At 38.2% G+C, this 18,545-nt stretch overlaps 1 protein-coding gene and 1 pseudogene across 1 annotated transcript in view; both read right to left on the bottom strand.

Annotated features, from left to right (window-relative positions):
- Positions 1 to 6,577, bottom strand: part of LOC139471478 (ankyrin repeat domain-containing protein 17-like) — a 38,579-nt pseudogene extending 32,002 nt beyond the window's left edge.
- LOC139471224 (ankyrin repeat and KH domain-containing protein 1-like) overlaps positions 1 to 18,545 on the bottom strand; it is a 220,333-nt gene that overhangs the window by 165,973 nt on the left and 35,815 nt on the right. The gene's annotated exons all lie outside the window — the stretch shown is intronic.

Below are 18,545 nucleotides of genomic sequence, written 5' to 3'. Positions count from 1 at the left end.
AACAAACAACATGTGGCAGTAAAAAAACAGAGTCTTTGTACGCCTAAATAAATCATATAAAACTTCACAACATGATGAGAGTAATATGAAAAGATTACATCACCTGTCGCTGAAGAATTTTAGAATTGTAGACGAAAATGAAGAGGTGACATCAGGCCATCAAGATCACAGGACAGCACGGTGGTCACCAAAAGTTTGAACAAGTTTTTATTTCTTCACCAGGGCCATCGCCGTTACGCTGTCCTATCTTTTGTTATAAGGTAAGAAGTGAATGCATAAAGGAGTAATGCAGGATAATTAAAAAATAGTATGGATATAGATACTGCTTTATTGTCATCTTTAATTGCCGTCTTAGAGACTACCTGGGAATGATGATAGGATGTCATAGGTGTTGATGTAGTGTACTCTAGCTATGTTTACATCACCAATCGGTGTGATATGATTGTCCTGAATAATTACCTATTACCTATATTGATCATGTAATGTGATGACTTCATGTTTTGAGTTTTTGAGTAAATAAAAGATGGCTTCACTGAGGTCTTGTGTTTGGGAACGGTGAAGAGGAATACACAAATTGATAAACATATTACTTCATAATTACCTATCTGCTGATTCCTGAAGTGTTTGGACGAGCTCTTGAATAAACCATGAGCCAATCTCAGGGTTTCTGAGAGATTGTGTCCCCGCCACTGTGGCAAAACCGAGGAAAAAATCTACCTCGGTCAATACCATCTTGTCATCCTCACTTTTGATTTTGGTAGCGGCTGGAGTTTTACCGCCATCTACGTTACTCTGAACTGGAACAGATAGAGATGCCAAATGTCATGTACACAAGTTGTTTTTTTAAAGTATGAGACAAAATGTGTCATACAATTTGCAAGAGACGCACACGCGCAAACGTACGCTAACTTGAATCAAAACAGAAGGTTTTAAATTATACTTGTTCAAATAGCATATATCATTTATATACTGGTCTTAGTAAAACTGAACCTTTTTGAAATTCCTTTCCTCTGCATGACTGAAAGAAGAATAACTTTGGTTTGCCAGCCAGTGAAGGACATCTAGCTACTTTGAACGGAGATATGATACTGTCGAATGTCAACCACTCGTTATCTGTTCCCTGTACTGCCCCGTTTTCCCCATGCGTCAAGAAGAAAACCACTACACAGTCATTGTCCTTGTGAACGTCCAGGGTGGCCAGCTCCTGCAGCTTTTCTTCCATTTCCTGTTTCTTGAGGTCATCAAAGGTTTTAACCTCAAACTGTAACGTTTTCCATACTTTTTCCAAGCGATCTAAAATGAAAATCAGATATTATGTACATTTATTGATTCAAGATAAACACATTTTCAGAAACCCATTTAAGTCACACCTCTAACTATGTTTTCACACCAATGTCATTGACAAAATGGCAACATAATTCTTGTCTTGTTCAGACGTACTTGTCCCCAGAAGATGACATGTGTTATGACAGCCTATCATTGTTGATTTCATGTTGACAGACAGACAGTTAGTTTTTCAATGTTAAAGACACTATTTCTTCACGACATCAAATTATATAAGTCTAACACGTGTCTTTTAACTTATGAATGTAACAATGTTTCTATGTATACACCTGAAAAGAGTTAACCACCACCCTTACAATGTTTTTTAATTTCCCGAACTCTCACGTAAATTAGGATTCCATAATCTCCAAATCTGCCTGCATGCTTTAGGAGCTTATTAAAATTTCCACCATTAATGTAAGTATAATATTATTAATGAAAATTTAGTAAAATGTGATCCCAGCCCTCATTATTAATAAAAACCAAATATATAATTGCATATCAAAAAGATTACTTTAACAAAACTAACATTTTTGTACACCAAATTGTTTTATTTGAACACATTCATCATTTAAGTATCTCACATGTATGAGCTTGACAAATTTGATTTATCCAATATGGCGGACAAAATGGCCTCCAAGATGGCCGCCAATACAGCAAAATGACGATATTTCGTGTTCACTTTGGAATGTATGAGAAATGTAAATGTCAAAATATAGGTTTAGACCAGAAACGCTATCTTTCATGTTATTGTCATAGAAAAGATAAGTATCGCCTATGTCATATGCTATAATTGCTGGTCATATTGACTTACTTTGAGGTGTCAATGTAAAGCACTTATTTGCAATTGCTTCAATATTGTCAAATTAATTATTGTTCTCCAATACAGTAAGATGCATTTAGTCACTGCATCTGCCACTGTCACTCAAGCCTTCAGGTTTATCATCATGTGCAAAGTTTTGGCAACCAGAGCAGGTGCAGTGTTCGGTACGTGTGGCAGTCCAGGAATGAGACAAGGACACTTTCTGGAGACCACATGTGATCTATCACTGCAGATGAGATGAGTGATGTATTGGCAGCAATATTGTCGTCTGAAGCATGGTTCCCAACATGTATTTCTTGAAAGCATCTTCTACAGGTGGGAACATTGAAGCTGACTTGTCAGTGTTGGAAGCCCAGACATAGCCTAGGTCATTTAGGGTATAGCAGTAGGACGAATGCTCTAGCCGAGTTTAGGGACACTTCTAGGGAGCTCAATCCATACTGACTTCTTCTTTAACATTTCAACATGTGTCAGCAATGTTGAGAAAGATGTCTTCTTTGAATCTATATCCAGACATCACCATAAGAATATCACGTTTTACAAGGTTCTTCTAGATCACAATTACCAGCGTGCAGCTGCCTTTCCCGATTCACTTACAAATAAATAACAGGGAATCCCCAGTCTCGAATAGTACAATTGCGCTATTGAAGCTTGGGTCCAAAGCAGTGTGACCGCCTAGGTGGTCTAGGGGTACAGCGTCCGCCCGGAGAGCCGAACGCCTGGGATGGGTCCCCGGCTGAGTCATACCAAAAGACGTTTAAAGATGATACGAATTGTTACCCTGTCTGGCGCTCGGCATTAAACGTTTAAAACAAGGACTGTTCCGCTCGGAGTCAGTATACTGTGTCTCAGTGAGGTATTCATGTTAAACTGCGGAATGCACTGGTATCTTGGTGGTCTAGCAATATAAATCAGTCCGGACTAGTACAAGCAGCCACACACACACACACATACACACACACGTGCAATCACATCGCTGTATAAGTGCAATAATCTTGGATGCGATGTTAAACCCCATTTCACCTCACCTCACACCAAGGGGTGTAAGTGTTGGCTTTCAGTTGTCCATTGCTAAACACCTATCAGCGCCAATTAACTGTTGGCCCCTTTACATGTTTCAAACTTTGATATGTTGTTAGTTATTTCGTTCTTACAGGAAGATATATATGTTCTCTGCTAAATAGCATTAATTTACCTGATGAAGGAGTAAGAATATATATAACCCAAAACGTTGTGTTCCTCATAATAATGAAGTTGACATCCATAAATGTTTTTCTCATACCTACATATATGTGTCTTGAGATTGACTCCACAGTATCATCTGCTTGTCCATTTGTGAGGGAGAGCAGTAATTTTGATTTTGTTGTGCACATTTTTGGTTTGTTTCTTTGTCTATTCCATAGGGCTTTACCAATCATACCCAGAATCAGTAATGATAGTTGTATATGTATCTGTTGCATTATTCATACTGTTTATGTATTTACGTTAGAGCTTGACCTTCAAAGTGAATCATTGCTTTTAGGCAAACCATTAGAAATATACTATATAGAAAAGGTATTCGCAAACGGTGATATGCATTTGTTGTAAAAAGTTATTATAAATGACATTAATAATGGAAATATAAAATCGCCCATTTTGACAAAATGGGGGGAGTGATAACACATTACCAACTTGTTAAAAAATCATAAAGGTTATGCGGAATATGAACGTCTCATAAGACGTGTCTGCTGTTTTTGAGATATCAAATGGGTTGGTTGATGATAATAATAATTCATAAAGGTTGATTTACCATTTATTGGCTAAGAACTCAATTTGTGAGAGGCTATAATTAAAAAAAAATACTACCACAAAAAAAATACTATTCAAGTCTACTATGTGTAAACTATCACATAAATGATAAAAATAAGGACTCCATGCTTCCGCTACCTTTTGAGGGGACTTTGATTTTCTCTATTTTTACAACAGAAATGTGCATTAATTTTGACCAATAAACAGTATCTGCCACCAAAATATTTCACCACAACCATCATTTTCTAGTCTGTTGGATACAAACACATAACGAAAATCTATATTTGCTTTATTCTACTATGGGGAGGGGTATGTCTGCTATGCCACTACTCGTCAGTTACGATACGCACACAGTGAAAGACAAAACGTGGAGCAGCATGGCACCTATCAGCACACCTATTGGTGCCAGTGTAATGTCTGGGTAATACTGTCCAGTGACCCTTCCTCGGGCAATATGCAGTGGCGTTCTGGCAATTATAGTCATTCTGCCCCATACCAGTACAGATCCACCACCAAATCTGTCATGTTGTCATATGTTGACGTTCGCACGATCCAAAAGAGTGAATCTGGACTTATCCAAAAAAAGTAAGCGATATTTGAAAAAAACAGACTACTACATAATTACAAAGAGGTATCAAGTGATGGTAAAGGATGAATAAGAGTGAGTGAGTGAGAGAGTGTGGTTTCAAGCTGCTTTTGGCAACATTCCTGTAATATCACGGCAGGTGACAACACAAACGGGTTGTACCAATGTGGGAAATCGAATTGGCGTGATGAGTGAACGCATGATGAGTGAGAGGCATTTAGAAGTTGGAGTACTGAGCGAGGATAAGATATATGGATGATCAACTTCCTTATTACAATTAGGAATTACGAATATGATAACAATTAATGCATTAAAGCAGTATTGTGGATAATGAACAGCAATAATACCAATCATTACCTTTCAATGAAATGTCAAAATCAAGAATGACCCCTCTCCACAAAGGTATTTCCACATGCAATGTTTCGGTAGTGTTGGGGCATTAGATTTTGGTTCCGCAATTGTCTATCTCTGGCAGTCATTTTTCAAAGCTGATCTTTCTTCTGATCATAACATTTATTTTTCACTATCACCTACTTTTTTGGAGAGTATATGATTCCACATGCTCTTTTCTCAGTAAACAAAACCAAATGTGTTCCGTCAGGAAATTAATATGGGATACGATTCTATGAATGACGATTTTATATGAAAATATACAGTGGTTAACTTTGTTTTCTTAACAGAGAATAGATCGAATCAATCTATTTCACATTCCCTTACGTCTGTCTCAGTGAGAAAGGTTTAGATGCCCTTTCCCGAAAATTCAGCTGAAAAGATCCACTTTGCGAACATCTGTTAAGTTGAAGACAACTCAACCCTACATCCACACTCTCAAAGGTGTAACACACTAACCTGAAAATATTCAACTTACCCCTATCTTTTTCAGTTCCTATTCGTGGTTTTCTCCTGTCAAAGTGTTTGTTATTGAATATATAACAAAGTCCTGAAATACAGAATAAAACATAGTTTTCCGTGCAAAGCCATTTCAATGTACCTTTACCTCGTTCTATATTGAAAACACAGCATGTTTATCTCCATTTTACCATCACAAAATTGAATGCCAACATTTTGATGTTAGCAAAAATATTGACTGGAGTGGGTTTAACTGAGGCAGCGAATATGCATTTCATAACCTATAATTGTTTCCATTATGATTTAAAAATAATGATGGGACAATGTCTGACAAAGAAGTACTTTTCATTACATATAAGCTTACGCTGTGACACAGCCGTCAAATCAGCTGTTTCAATCAGAGGTGGTTAGTGTGATTTGATACCTCTGATTAACTCATCAGAATTGAGTAATTTTCAAATTCATGATAGAATGCATCACAATATGTACACAGTATTAGATTCACAAACAAGTCATTATATTTGAGGATACAGTATTCTAAGGGACCAAGGATTTTTTCCTTTAAAACATTTTTTTTATACATAGATACAAAGTGACACAGCTTTTAACAGTATACAGTTATATCACAGCGTGCCGGGATTTGAACCACCAATCGTAGGTTTCCAGCCTGCCTAAGGGACGCAACTCTGCACAGTGAATCGCGGCGCCTTAGACGACTGGGCCACCCGTGCCCCCATAAATACAAAGGTACTATATACATACATAATATTTTATAGTAATATACATAATCAAATGGCTGGCCCCTTATAACAAACCTCGTTGAATACTTTGACAATGTACTGCAGGTTTGTCCACAGCGGCTATTTGCCTGGAAATGAATAATGAATATACAAGCACCAACCTCTTGGCTCTGAGTCCATTTTATAGCAATCCTCTTCCATCTTGGGTCCTTCCTCATCTAAAGTAAGCACATGGGTTAATGTTAGTACATAAGTCAGCGTGTAGGTTTAATACCCTAGAACCGCAAAGGAGATTGTGTGTTATGTTTGTTTTCATCGGCGATGATGAATGTCTCTGTACATGCCATCACATACATATGAAACAGACCTCAACACAATCATACCCTATTTTCACTCATAAATGTATTTCAACCTACCCGCAGGCTGTGCATTACTGCCCGTCCTCCCACCGCCCTCAGAAGCAGCCATATTTTCTTCTGTATACTCAGCGTCGCTAGTGCAACCTTTAACTTTAATGTCAGCATCCTCTTTCTTTGTTTGCCGACCTTCTGATGTGGGTGTCTCTGATAGGAATACAATAGACATGTAATTATTTGTAAAGTGAATACTTATACTATAGGTTTCAATTCTGTTAAAGTCCATTTATTGCACTTAAGACAAACTAGCTTCGCCTGTCGATATTGCAACTGTAAAAAAACATTAGATGGATAAAGTCATTGAAAGGCATTTAGAAGTGATGCACATAAGGGCGAGAATTTAAGGATGTCAACTTCTTTGTTATGAAGAACATTAATTTTCTTCCTTATAAGATGGATAATTAACTATAATATGCTCATGTTTGTTTATTGTCTAAAGTAAGGTCTAAAATGCATACACAGGTGGCTCAGTCGTCTAAGGCCCATTGGTTCGAATCCCAGTTTGTCAGCACCATACGCGTGCTCTTTTGTTTCACCAAAGGATAAACGTCTAAGACGTGTAGCTGGGCGTGGTAAGTTGGCGTCTGGCCTCCGGGCTGCTAGTCAAAACATGAGGCAGGTTTAGATGATGACGGTGAAGTTTATTCTGAATCAGGTGAAGGGAGGAAAGGTGTAAAGGAGAGTCCACATTGTAACCTTCATTTCTTGATAGCCTGCTGTAAGAGCTGTATTTGATTCATACTGTGTAAAATGATAAAGCAAATTCTGGACAAACTAATTTGAGCAATTCACCCTCAATTACAAGAAAATGAATCCAATCCCAGAAAGAATCTCGAGACAAAATAGACTCATGCCTCGACAGTTTATCTGAATGATCAGCATACATTTCTTGATGGTGTCATTTTTCTTTATATATAGACTATTCAGGGGAATATACTTCTCAAACACGAGTAGAAATACCGGTTGTTACTATATGTACAATGAATGTCACTCAATATACATTCAAATTTTACAATGCACCATACTACAGATGTCGACTCAACCTTACCTTGCTCTTACGTCCTTACACATATGTTTTACTCTTCGATTGTTAGTTCTTATGAAATATTAGCAGTGGCACTGGCATTAACACATGTTTAAGCACATTCTTCTTTCCTGAATAAATGGATACCGTTTTCATCAAGGAAAATGTGTTCACTTCCAAAAAAAGGTAATTTGCTACCCAGATATTTTTAAAAACAACATATAGTTCAATCATAAGGTTTCACTTAAAGAATTGATTTTCATACAACGTGCCATTATTTGTCTAGTTTTGTAAATTTTCATGCCTCTGCAATTACGCACAGATGAAAAGTTAGCGTACTCAGGAAATCCATAATTGATACTGAACTCGTTCCTCCGGTGACATTGACTAAACAAAACTCACACATTCATGTGTTAGAATGTTTACGCACAGATGAAAAGTTAGCGTACTCAGGAAATCCATAATTGATACTGAACTCGTTCCTCCGGTGACATTGACTAAACAAAACTCACACATTCATGTGTTAGAATGTATACATTTCCTCATTTAATGCCAAATGACTAGTTACATTTATTACATTAAAACAAACGGAGTTATATGAAGATTATGTGAAGAACAATGGTATTTGGAAAGTCATGAAAATATCCACTTCTTCAGGTCACATGCACGATGAGGATGAAATTTAGATAATATGCGCGAGCACTGCTACCCCCTCTCGACGAATTGCTAATTAGTGCTCTATGACATCAGTGTTTAGTGCTGAATTACTGTGAAATCTTACCTTAGGCGGTCGGGTAGCCTAGTGGTTAAAGCTTTCCCTCGTCACGCCGAAGACCCGGTTCGACTCCCGACATGGGTACAATGTGTGAAGCCCATTTCTGGTGTCTCCCGCCGTGATATTGTTGGAATATTGCTAAAAGCGGCGTTAAACCATACTCATTCACTCGCTAAAATTTTACCTGAACATAATAAATTGTTGACAGAATCAACTACCAGACTACTAGTTGTCAGATTTTCATTTTTTTTGTGGAAGCCTCGGTGGCTGAGCTGGTTAGATTGCTGACTTTGTGTCCTGGCGATTAGGTACCTCACTCTGGCGGCGTGGGTTCGATTCCCGGACAGGACTCAACCCCCCAATAAAGTACGAGAATCTGTACTTTACCCAGAAAGTGTTATGCCAAATATAACATTTGTTACATTTGACCACTTTCTAAATGGCATTGTGTGTTCACTTGTTATACACGTGTTACACTGATCAGAGTAGCATATCAGAGACGTTCAAATCCATATCGGTGATAACATTTACACTTTTATTTAAATTGTTATTTCCAATATTATCAAATACAATATAATTTATATCAACTAATGTTCCAATTTATCATTTCTGTCTTTTCAAAGATAGGACTGTGTCTTTTTCTCCTGTCTCCGGAATATCAGTGTTTAGGGGTAAGCTGTATCTCCACTTTCGCAGATCCGAGAAAGGCCACTGTTAGAAAATGTACCTTTTGTATTAAGTGCACTAGGTGTCCCTTGCCACGTTTAGAATCTGAGCATACTTTATATGGCACATGTTGGTTATAGCCGTTTGGTCAGTTGGCTACATTTGACATAACTACGAACGCTCCATGTTCATTTGTAATTCTCAATGCAATAAACTATCTGGGTTGTGTGGGGGTATAAGTTAGCCTAGTGAGAAGGGTGTTTGCTGATATACTACTTTAGGTACTTTACATTGCGACATGACTACATGATCATGCATTTGGGACCAACCAAATGAAACCTTTGACAAACAGGATTAAGTAAAAATGCCCCGAGGTTTACCCTTTCTATATAAAACATTTTTGACTGAGACGTTAAAGAATATTCATGCAACAAAATAAAGATTTCTTTAAAAGTACAATATTTATTTTGAAGAGGGAGAAATTCTTTCAAGGATCTTATCATGACAACTATTTTGGAAAAGGTGCTGCATTTTTTGTGACCATGTCAATTATTCGGCAGCAATAAACTAGCTATCGACCAATGACATAACACCATGCAGCGATGGTTACATAGAACTGATTTCATACAAAGCAAATGGATTTGTGTTTGTTTTCTACAAATAGTGAGTTGACAGAAACAATCTATAAGGCAATTCGGATGCTGATAATAACTATATATGATTCTACATGAATTATCTACTTACGTTTCCCATTTTATTTATCTGTCCATCCCTTCCTGTGATACATATTATTGTAAATATATTTAAGAATTTGCATTTATTCCATTAAAACAAATTAAAAAATACCTTTTCACGTTTTGTAAGCGTGTTTAAATGAAGCTCAGCTGTATGACAACATATGCTTCTTGGAGATACATAGAGGATTGTGGATTGTGGATCAGGAGTGTGTTTTGTAATATGGGAAATATCAATCTACTCTCAGTTAATTGGTATTTGCCGAGCCTTTGGTGAGGCAAACACCGGTTAACAGGACGAGGAAATAAAATAGCGTTTTTTGTCTGGAACCGGGCTTTGAGGTGTAACGAGATTGATGGTTTCACCAGTCATGTTGCCAGCAAACATAGTGTTGACACCCCAGAAACAGTTATAATTTTAGACCGCTGACTGAGTTGTCTACTGGCGATTTGGAAATTAATTACGCGAGGGGCCGCTCTGCAAGACGGGAGTTGGGCTGTCACTTGGGCTGTCACAGTGTGGGATGGAGGGTTTCGTGAAATATTTGCTTGTCAGGATTAATATAGTAGTAATTGTTCACAGAATGGATGTTTTTTTGTGACCAGTTATCCTCATTATTTGATTTGGCGTAATATTATAGTCAACTTTTGCTTGAGGTGTTTGCGAGCAGAGTGATTAGGCACAGCGAATCGTTTGGATGTTTGGTGACTGGCGGCATCGCAGTTGTTTTTCCAAATATGATAGGGGATAGGGGATAACACCGCCAGATTTAAGCATGCCCAACGGGTCTGTGTAAAAGGGATCGTCATCTCGACAGAAGTTGAGCAGACGTGTGGAGTGCCACAACCCTTAACGTAAAAAATACTCACATTAAGGGTAACGTGTTAACCCTTGGAAATATGCGGTACTTTTAGCTATTTTCACATTTATCATGTGTAGGTGTGTGTGATATTTTTGTTAGTTAGAAATGGATGAATTAAATTTAGAATACGTCCATCTATGGGTTATTTTCCCGTTTTTGTATATAATAAAGCGACAAAACCCTTTCCATATCCAATAGAAATCACTACATAAAGCAGAGTCGAGTGTACGATTCCGACTATATCCTGAGCATGAGTTTATGAATCACTACCAAATAGTGAAAACGTGAGATTGTCCTGTCCCACCGCTGGTATCCATCACAAACACATGCAAAGGCAAGTCAAGCGCTCACCAGAAAAAGACGTTGTGCCAAACCATGTGAAAAGCTTTGCTAAAGTCTGTACCAAATGTTTTTTGGGTTGTGCTCTTCTTACATCTTCTTTTTATTATGCCTATTTGATGTCAAATCGCTCTGGTCAGGGCTAATTTGAAACTTGAGCCTGCAATATATACTTGATTCCATGATCTTACTTTCCAGGGTATACTTGAACATTCATCTTTCAAATTTACATTTTTGAAAGATGTAAGAGCTTAAAAGCTCTTCACTGCTTCCTGCTTCTCACTTTAGGAAGTATTTGTTTCAGATGTAAATTTGAAAGCTCAACACCGCTTCAAACTTCTTACTTCCACCATACTTTGTTTCGGAAAGATGAAAAGATCCCTAAATATGTCTTAGGAAACAGAACCCTTAAAAGTTTGAATTTGCTGCTAACCTTAAAACTTGGTTTGGGAAGCTAATGTTATGGTGGCCATTTTTTCGTAAATGAGCTACCTTCTGTCAGAAATGAGAAAGATGACATTTATGACACTCAATGGTATCTCTTGCATGTATAGGGGCTTTCATATTTTAATGCACTTGTAGTATTGGAAATAAACGTATTACCCTCTCTCTCTAACGATGTTCTATCTCATATAAACAGCCATATATTTATACATGGCAGTGTATTTTATTGTTGGACGGTGATTGTGGGTGTGTTGCATTGTTTCTGTTGAGATTCATTGGACGATTGAGGCATTGTGTTTGGACTGTGATTAGTTGTCAGGAATGTAGTACTGTAAGCAGTCGTCAGAAAGTTACTATATTTAGATGCTAGTGTGGTGTGTAAAGTTCCGGTCTGGTAAACCGTGGACAGTGAAAGTCTGTTATAGAAACACGTGGAATATTCTTTGTTGTGAGGGCACTGTGTTCCACTAAATTTCCACTAGCTAGTTGGACTATATATATTGTGGGACAAGAGTGTATTGAGGTATCTCCAACATTTCATCACATCGGACCTAGCATTCATGTGAGGATCACTCATCATCCTAGAAAGTGAACATTATGAGCGATCTGCAAATGCCCATCCCAAAGTACCAAAGTAACAGTTCACCTATCTATGTACCAAGTTTGATGAAGAAATACTGTATGGCTTTCAGGATCTACTTCAGAAGGCACATATTGCATGGACTGATGGACGCATGGATGCACAATGCATTATGGGGGATAATAATTGTGGAAGTGGCTACGACAGCCTCACAAAAACTGACATACCCACAATCATTACTGAAATCGAACAAAAATAGAATATTCCAAGGTGGCTCAGCCATGTCAGGTGCGCCGTACAACTCGTGCAAGTAATCACTGACGACCAATTCTATCGACTTGTCTATAGAGCCCAAAAGACAATCACCCATCAAATCATCCTGTCAGCTTTTAGGGATAGATCAATCGTCACCACTACACAATACAACACTCACTCTATAAGGACAGTGAGCCCCCACCACCTCAGTTAAGGCGTTAAGGACTTAGACACTATGCCATATAGAAAAAGGCCAACCCAATGCATAAACTGTATGCTCTATGGGTATACAAAACATCATCTAATCAGCCAAGCAAGTGCAAGAACTTCTCCCTAGTTTTTTGCAAAGAAAACTTTAAAACTTGGTGCACAAACTGTAAAAAATGAGGGTCATTCATCCTTGGCGCCGAAACGCGTTAACGCTCATCAACAGACGCATAATTATATATTCCCTATTCAGCAATCAGCATCAACCCAGTGAGGTAAAAAAAAGTCACTACTCCTCACCCCATAGAACAAACCAAACCGATCTGAGAGCGCTGATCCGAAGGGTAGAGGCTTGGCTTTGAACAACCTTTCCCCCATGTCAATACATGTCTGAAGACCTGGGGAGCTCTCACCCCAGTGAAGAAGAACTGAACGGGGATAAGATAGAACTGGCCTAGGTTGCAGTCAAGATCGTGGAAAGATCTGTCCTCGGCGGAACCTTCCCTACCCCAATTCAGTGGGTTGGGAGAGCTGCTCTGGGCAGGAAGATGTTTCATCCTATTACACTTGGAACTTGGAACTACTCGAAGCAAAGGCAGTCATCCTCACTATGGATCCAGTCTCACATAGACATTTATGGAAATGTAAAAGGAGACACACTTGCAAAACATGCTCAAGGTAAAGCAGCCAAAGACTAGAGATACAAGTTGTACTCAAATCCTCTTTAGCTCACAATTGGCAAGCCTAATGTCTGTACAAAACTCAATCCCAAATCCACAAAAAAGCCTGAATTGAAAAGAATTAAGGCTGGAACTGTCATCTCTTATTGATTATATTTTCTTACATAATAAATAATCTTACGTATATAAGTTGGTAAGATGGGTTGCAAGGCTTGCACCAGGTCCAAGACATGTGGATTGTAGCTATGGACCACTAAATCAATTTTTGAGGGCTCCAAAGGCAGCTCTCATTCGGGCCATTGGCAAAATCCAAGCCCAATGGAATCATGAATGAAGGCTCTTTATATAGGTTTTTGAGCTCAGGGATCCAAAATCTGATCTTTGTTTTGCGGACAAAATAAGCTTTGGCCAATTTAGCTGTCAAAGTATTCCCAGGGTCACATTTCAGTGTCAGGTTCAGGCTTAAGTTGGACATGGCACAGTAATGTTATTTTCTGGTCGCAAATGAGTATATTGCACAGTTTAGTGGAATAGTGATGTACCGAACATTGGTAGAAGAACGGGAAAGTCCCTGCCATGATATCAGGCAGCCACATTTAACGAAGTTAAAATAGCATTTTCTCAATCCCTTCCAGAATGTGCTGTTCTCACAGGGGTAGGATTGCAGACCTGCTCACCTAAGCTCATGGGTCCCAGCTTGGTCAAGATGATGCCCTATTACTAATGGTTGTTTTTGTCTCTTTAAGCAGGTACCCTTCAAGGGGTCTTTGTCACCAGACTGCCTGACCGTTCCTGTGCCAAACGAGCTTGTAGCATCATCAATATCATCCTCCAAAAGCCCATCAATTCTGCGATAGTAATGCTGTATTGAAATGGATGAACGCGAACATGTGAGGGTATATGTTGCTTTACACAATCTCACAACTGGTCTTTTACAAAACATATAGTGGGACACACAACAAAACCCAAACATTCACTATAGGACATGGTAAAGCGCGTGAGACACCATTCCCACTCTACCAAGGGCTTAAGAGACACATCAAAATTTGGCCTATCACTGTCCTATGGCCATGTCATGGAGGTAAAACAAGCTATTACACGAGCTGTGTGGAAGTGCCATTCTGAGGATGGAATTGTTGTGCGAACAAATCTGTGATACAATATCTTCGTCACCTTTGAAAAAGTCATATTGAGGGAAACTGCTTTGAGTGCAACGCAAAACCTCATGAGAGAGTGCAGGGGGCCAAGACAAAGGATGAAACCTGCATGGCACATGTCACCACAGTGCTGCAGCAGGACCCGTTTCCAGATGAAGTCATCACCTGGTCAGGGTATAAGCCTTAGGCAGTTATAGGGTTTTTTCGTCTCTTTCCAGACAGTGCAGCCTCGCCATCCTGAATCCCGGCCAGACTGGTGTTCTGGGTGCTGATCAGCCCATTTATGTTATAGCAAAGCAACTCTAAATGACATTTCCAGACATTTTAGGAGAAAATCATTTGGTTCTGATAATAAGAGCATTGAATATTGAGGAAAAAGGTCATCATATTGAATGATGAAGGAGTAGGCATAAACTCTGGAACATAGTGTGCTGCTTAATGAAGGCCGTAATCCAAATGTTTCAACACAAATTCAGATCTTTTAAATAAAACTAAGTGATCTTTTTAGATGAATAGTACAAAAAAGCTCATATTTTTAAGGATTTGTTTTTGCCAGAATTGTTTTGTGAGTAAATAAACGGCCATGAATACATATTGGGACATAAATCAGTTCAATGTAGTTCATCCAGAGCTTTCCAATAATGTAAATATGGTTCATGTAACTCTATTCCTTCCGTTTTCGTCAAGTTAGGACTGCTAGCCAATTCGAAGTTGTCCTACTTTAAAGGGTTTTCTTAAAACATAAAATAGAAATAGGCTGTATTAAATCGGTTTATTTGATAAATAATTTGATGACATGTCAATCTCAATGTAACTATTATTAATAATACAAACAGTTCTTGACCCCAAAACGTTATAAGGTATTCACATATAATACAGTTATTATTGATCGTAGGTCCAATTACATCTTGTACCTTGACACCAGTATTATAGTCTCCCACTGAAAGACGACAAGGGCAGTTTCTGAAATCCATATCACCAGGACAAACATGAGCTTTCCACTACCAATATTTACCCTTATTTGCTTTATATCTGAAACCTTATTTATACACGTGTAGTGCGTTCCGACATACACTTGACTTGCCTTAGCATGTTTTTGTGATGGGTGCCACCTTATGGGCACCTGGTATCATCACTAATTTATAGTTATTCATAAACACATGATTTTGATAAAGTCGGAAACGTATAAGGGACTTTGCTTTTATCAGTGATTTGTTATGATTATGGAAATAATATGTTGCTTATATTAATTTAAGTCAAAGTGTCATAAACTATTGCATTGATCTTGGCTAAAACAGCCCTTAAAACACGCTTACAATTCTAACTGACCAATGCATATTGTTAACACATACACTGACAAGGAATAATGTACAAGAAAAAGTCACTTCATCCTATTTCAATTAAATCTGCAATATGTATCAAATCATATTTGATGTGAATATCTAATTTTCCAATTCTACTTATATTTCCCGTGTTTCACACTTTTTTACTTTTTTAAAGGATTTTAAAGTTAGAGCCTTAGAACTCACCGTCACCATATTGAGATGTTGAAGGCATTTCATCTTCTGAAAAACAAAACAAATTGTATCATGTATCTTTTTGAGATTGTAATGGCGGACTTTGTCACAGAGTGAGTGTGAAGTGTGTGGAGGGTGATAGTTAGTGGAAGCTAGTTGCGTTGGTGTGAATACGTACGTTGTTTAGTCATTATCAGTATAATTCTTAACTTTATTAAAGAAATTGTTCTTACTGAATAATTGGGCTGTGTTATTACTCCGTGTTGTGACAGCTTTGACAAATTGTACAGGTCAGGGGTAATTCTGTACGACCATTACATGTACACATTGATGTGAATCATGTGATTATATGACACATAGAGACAGAATTATATGGGTAAGAAGGTCCAAATCTCAGCAGAGTAAACTTAGAGCCTTAAGGGCCAGCACATTTAAAAAATCGAAGGCACACTGGAAAGACTGTAGGCCAACACACATATTTTTGCTGTAACAGGGTGACATACTCTTGCAGTATAAATTATAAAACACAGCCAGTCACCCAGAAGCGTTTATTGCTTTTACAACGAGTTCAAGGAAACTCTGTGGTGAGAGTTGAGGTCAATATTTATCAAGGACATTGTCAGCTTGTGAAACATCTTTGCTTCCACATGTCATTCACCATTTGAAACGTCTAATCCTTCTGTTTATAAATATGAAAGTTATGTTCGTCACACTTGTTAAATATGCATTTATAACTGAATTAAGTTCGTTTTTAATGACAAATTAAGCTAACAGTGTCCTATTTGGGAACAAATAAATTGATTACATATGTCTGTGTGTTTAATCCTCTTTATGAGGAACTGTTCAATCGTAAGCCGAATCTTGTTCCACCACTCGGGATTCGTATCCAACCGCATGTCACTGCTGCTAATATAGATTTAGATTTAATCACTTCATATTGACTTCTGTCTACTCCTCGTTGGCAGTTGGTCAGACCAGGAGTGGACATCTCATTTACGTCTATCTAAGGATCTGACACACAGGATTTAAAATACCAACAGGAATATTTACATTTACGACGCAAATATGATTCCCGTCGTTCAATCTTCACGGATTGACCCAAGGATCGTACAATGATCTGTCTACTGGCCAATGCGACATAATATTTTGTTGGTTACCTAACCATGTTGGCATCGTGGGCAGTACGAAAGCTGGCGCTGCAGCTAAGGCTGCCCTGTAAAAGTCTGTCTCTAACATTCTGATTCCACTCTCTGATTTTATATCTTGTATAAAAGATTATATCAAACATTTAATGCAAACAAAGTGTAATACCCAGTTAGGTATAAACAAACCTCTTGCAGTAAGACCAACTTAAGGATAAACCTACTTGGGTCGCAAGTCACGACACGATGAAGTTGTTTTACGACGATGTCGCATTGGCAATGCCGTTATAACCCTGAATATTTGTTAACAGGTGAAGATCCTCCGTTTTGCGTCCCTTGTGATGAGAGAATTACAGTCAAGCATATTTTGCTTGACTGGAAAGATTGTTCTCTCACAAGGGATACTTACTATCATTAAACGTCTTTAATGGATCTTTTTAATAATATCAACGTTCGTTTAATTCTCGAATTTTTAAAAGAAATAGAATTATTTGATAAATTTTGAATTTTGGATTGTTTTCAATCCGTGTGATATTATTAACAACTCATATTATTGAAGGCGGTGTTACTCAGGGGCTTAAAGTAGAATAAAAAAAAAAAGTCCATCTAAATAAAAGTTGGGCGGTCGGGTAATCAAGTGGTTAGAGCGTTTGATCTCGAAGATCCCGGTTCGATTCCCGACATGGGTACAATGTGTGAAGCCTATTTACTGTGTCCCTCGCCGTGATATTGCGGGAACATTGCTAAAGCCGCGTAAAACCGTAGTCACTCACTCTAAATAAAAGTCTATAATATCAACTGGTGTTCTAATTACTTGATTGTGGTTTGATCCTTTAACATTGGTTTGCATTAAATATGACCACTTGTGACACAAAATTCTGGGAATCATGCAGAAAGCAAAAGCACTGTAAGTCCCCGTTATCCCCAGTTAGGTGGTCCAGCTTTGGTTGCCGGTGGTATATAGCCTATTTATATTTTCTGCTACATAATCTACTGAAAAATCCTTTTGGTTTGTTTTGTACCTAAGCTATGATACACAACTTACTGTTTTACTGTCCTTTGTCCACAGGTATTTAATAATAATTAACTTGTTTTCATCGCAATATGGCTGCAATATCGCCGATGCGATGTAAAATGTTAACTCACTCACTATTACTCTATTCTTATTTTATGACACCTTGTTCTGTGGATCTTAGCTCCGTGACAATCCATAACAAATCCGTCATCTATTCCGGCCACTCTCACAGATTCTTGACTTAACTGGGTTGAGTCCCGTCTGGGATTCGAACCAACACTGCCGGAGCGAGGCACCTAATCGCCAGCACACAAAGTCAGCGATGTAACCCAGCCACCGAGGCTTCCACTAAACATGTAAGTCCGACAACTGGTAGTCTACATCACACCTCCGACAAGAGTAAATTGGCGCGGCTCCCATGGTCGAAAGCTATGGATACACGATACCATTTAGAAGGTGGTCAAATGTACCAAATGTTATATTTGGGATAACAGTTTCTTAATAAGTACAGAGTCTGGTACTTTTGTGTTTGAGATAATTGGCGCTGATGGTTGATTAGCAATAGACAAAATGGCAGCCAACACTTAACTTATATCGGATTGGTAATGAACAATGGACAAAC

Source organism: Haliotis cracherodii, unplaced genomic scaffold (assembly GCF_022045235.1).
Source record: "Haliotis cracherodii isolate W230 unplaced genomic scaffold, xgHalCrac1.p SCAF_22, whole genome shotgun sequence".
Classification (NCBI taxonomy): Eukaryota; Metazoa; Mollusca; class Gastropoda; order Lepetellida; family Haliotidae; genus Haliotis; species Haliotis cracherodii.
This window is presented reverse-complemented; position numbering and strand designations above follow the sequence as displayed.